The sequence below is a fragment of the Hypanus sabinus genome, unplaced genomic scaffold, assembly GCF_030144855.1.
Source record: "Hypanus sabinus isolate sHypSab1 unplaced genomic scaffold, sHypSab1.hap1 scaffold_1177, whole genome shotgun sequence".
Classification (NCBI taxonomy): domain Eukaryota; kingdom Metazoa; phylum Chordata; class Chondrichthyes; order Myliobatiformes; family Dasyatidae; genus Hypanus; species Hypanus sabinus.
The window spans coordinates 74,378-77,467 of NW_026779237.1; positions in this window are offsets into that span (position 1 = coordinate 74,378).

The following is a 3,090-nucleotide window of genomic DNA, read 5'->3' on the forward strand; positions in this document are numbered from 1 at the left end:
TCCCGGCGTCAGACTCAGAGTGAATCTCCATCCGCACCGTCCCATCACACACTCCCGTGGTCAGACACAGAGAGATTATTCCTCTACACGGTCCCATCAAACACTCCCGGGGTCAGACACAGAGTGATTATTCCTCTACACGACCCATCACACACTCCCGGGATCAGACACAGAGTGAATCTCCATCCGCACCGTCACATCACACACTCCCGGGGTCAGACACAGAGTGATTATTCCTCTACACGGTCCCATCAAACACTCCCGGGATCAGACACAGAGTGAATCTCCCTCCACATCGTCCCATCACACACTCCCGGCGTCAGACACAAAGTGAATCTCCCTCCACACCGTCCCATCACACACTACTAGGGTCAGACACAGAGTGAATCTCCCTCCAGACCGACCTATCACATACTCCAGGGGTAACACACAGAGTGAATCTCCCTCCACACAGTCCCATCACATACTCCCGGGGTCAGACACAGTGTGAATCTCCCTCCACAAAGTACCATCTAACACCCCCGGGGGTCAGACACAGAGTGATTATTCCTCTACACGGTCCCATCAAACACTCCCGGGGGTCAGACACAGAGTGATTATTCCTCTACACGGTCCCATCAACACTCCCGGGGTCATACACGGAGTGTTTGTTCCTCTACACAGCCCCATCAAACACCCCCGGGGTCAGACACAGAGTGAATCTCCCTCCACACCGTCCCATCACACACTACTAGGGTCAGACACAGAGTGAATCTCCCTCCAGACCGACCCATCACAAACTCCCGGGGTCACACACAGAGTGAAACACCCTCCTCATCGTACCATCTAACACCCCCGGGGGTCAGACACAGAGTGATTATTCCTCTACACGGTCCCAACAAAGACTCCCTGGGTCAGACACAGAGTGATTATTACTCTGCACGGTCTCATCAAACACTCCCGGGGTCAGACATAGAGTGATTATTCCTCTACACGGTCCCATCAAATACTCTCGGTTTCAGACACAGTGTGAATCTCCCTCCACACCGTCCCATCACACAGTCCCGTGGTCAGACACAGAGTGATTATTCATCTACAAGGTCGCATCACACACTCCCGAGGTCAGACAAAGAGTGAATCTCCCTCCACACCGTGTCATCACACGCTCACGGGGTCAGACACAGAGTAATTATTCCTCTACACGGTCCCATCAAACAATCCCTGGGTCAGACAAAAAGTGAAACTCCCTCCACACCGTCCCATCACACACTCCCGGGGTCAGACACAGAGTGAATCTCCCTCCACACCGTCCCGTCACACACTCCCGTGGTCAGACACAGAGAGATTATTCCTCTACACGGTCCCATCAAACACTCCCGGGGTCAGACACAGACTGAATCTCCCTCGCCACCGTCCCATCACACACTCCTGTGGTCTGACACAGAGAGATTATTCCTCTACACGGTCCCATCAAACACTCCCGGGGTCAGACACAGAGTGAATCTCCATCCGCACCGTCCCATCGTACACTCACGGGGTCAGACACAGAGTGAATCTCCCTCAACACCGTCCCATCACACACTACTAGGGTCAGACACAGAGTGAGTCTCCCTCCAGACCGACCCATCACATACTCCCGGGGTCAGACACAGAGTGAAACACCCTCCACATCGTCCCATCACACACTCCCGTGGTCAGACACAGAGAGATTATTCCTATACACGGTCCCATCAAACACTCCCGGGGTCAGACACAGAGTGATTATTCCTCTACACGGTCCCATCACACACTCCCGGGATCAGACACAGAGTGAATCTCCATCCGCACCGTCACATCACACACTCCCGGGGTCAGACACAGTGTGATTATTCCTCTACACGGTCCCATCAAACACTCCCGGGATCAGACACAGAGTGAATCTCCCTCCACATCGTCCCATCACACAGCCCCGGCGTCAGACACAAAGTGAATCTCCCTCCACACCGTCCCATCACACACTACTAGGGTCAGACACAGAGTGAATCTCCCTCCAGACCGTCCCATCACATACTCCCGGGGTCACACACAGAGTGAATCTCCCTCCACATCGTCCCATCAAACACTCCCGGGTGTCAGACACAGAGTGATTATTCCTCTACACGGTCCCATCATACACTCCCGGGGGTCAGACACGGAGTGATTATTCCTCTACACAGTCCCATCAAACACCCCCGGGGTCAAACACAGAGTGAATCTCCCTCCACACCGTCCCATCACACACTCCCGTGGTCTGCCACAGAGAGATTATTCCTCTACACGGTCCCATCAAACACTCCCGGGGTCAGACACAGAGTGTATCTCCATCCGCACCGTCCCATCACACAATCCCCGGGGTCAGACACAGAGTGAATCTCCCTCCACATCGTCCCATCACACACTACTAGGGTCAGACACAGAGTGAATCTCCCTCCAGACCGTCCCATCACATACTCCCGGGGTCAGACACAGAGTGAATCTCCCTCCACAAAGTACCATCAAACACTCCCGTGGGTCAGACACAGAGTGATTATTCCTCTACACGGTCCCATCAAACACTCCCGGGGGTCAGACACAGAGTGATTATTCCTCTACACGGTCCCATCAACACTCCCGGGGTCATACACGGAGTGATTGTTCCTCTACACAGCCCCATCAAACACCGCCGGGGTCAGACACAGAGTGAATCTCCCTCCACACCGTCCCATCACACACTACTAGGGTCAGACACAGAGTGAATCTCCCTCCAGACCGACCCATCACATACTCCCGGGGTCACACACAGAGTGAAACACCCTCCACATCGTCCCATCAAACACTCCCGGGGGTCAGACACAGAGAGATTATTCCTCTACACGGTCCCATCAAACACTCCCGGGTCAGATGCGGAGCGATTATTCCTCTACACGGTCCCAACAAAGACTCCCTGGGTCAGACACAGAGTGATTATTACTCTGCACGGTCTCGTCAAACACTCCCGGGGTCAGACACAGAGTGATGATGCCTGTACACGGTCCCATCAAACATTCCCGGGGTCAGACACAGAGTGATTATTCCTCTGCACGGTCCCATCAAACACTCTAAGTTTCAGACACA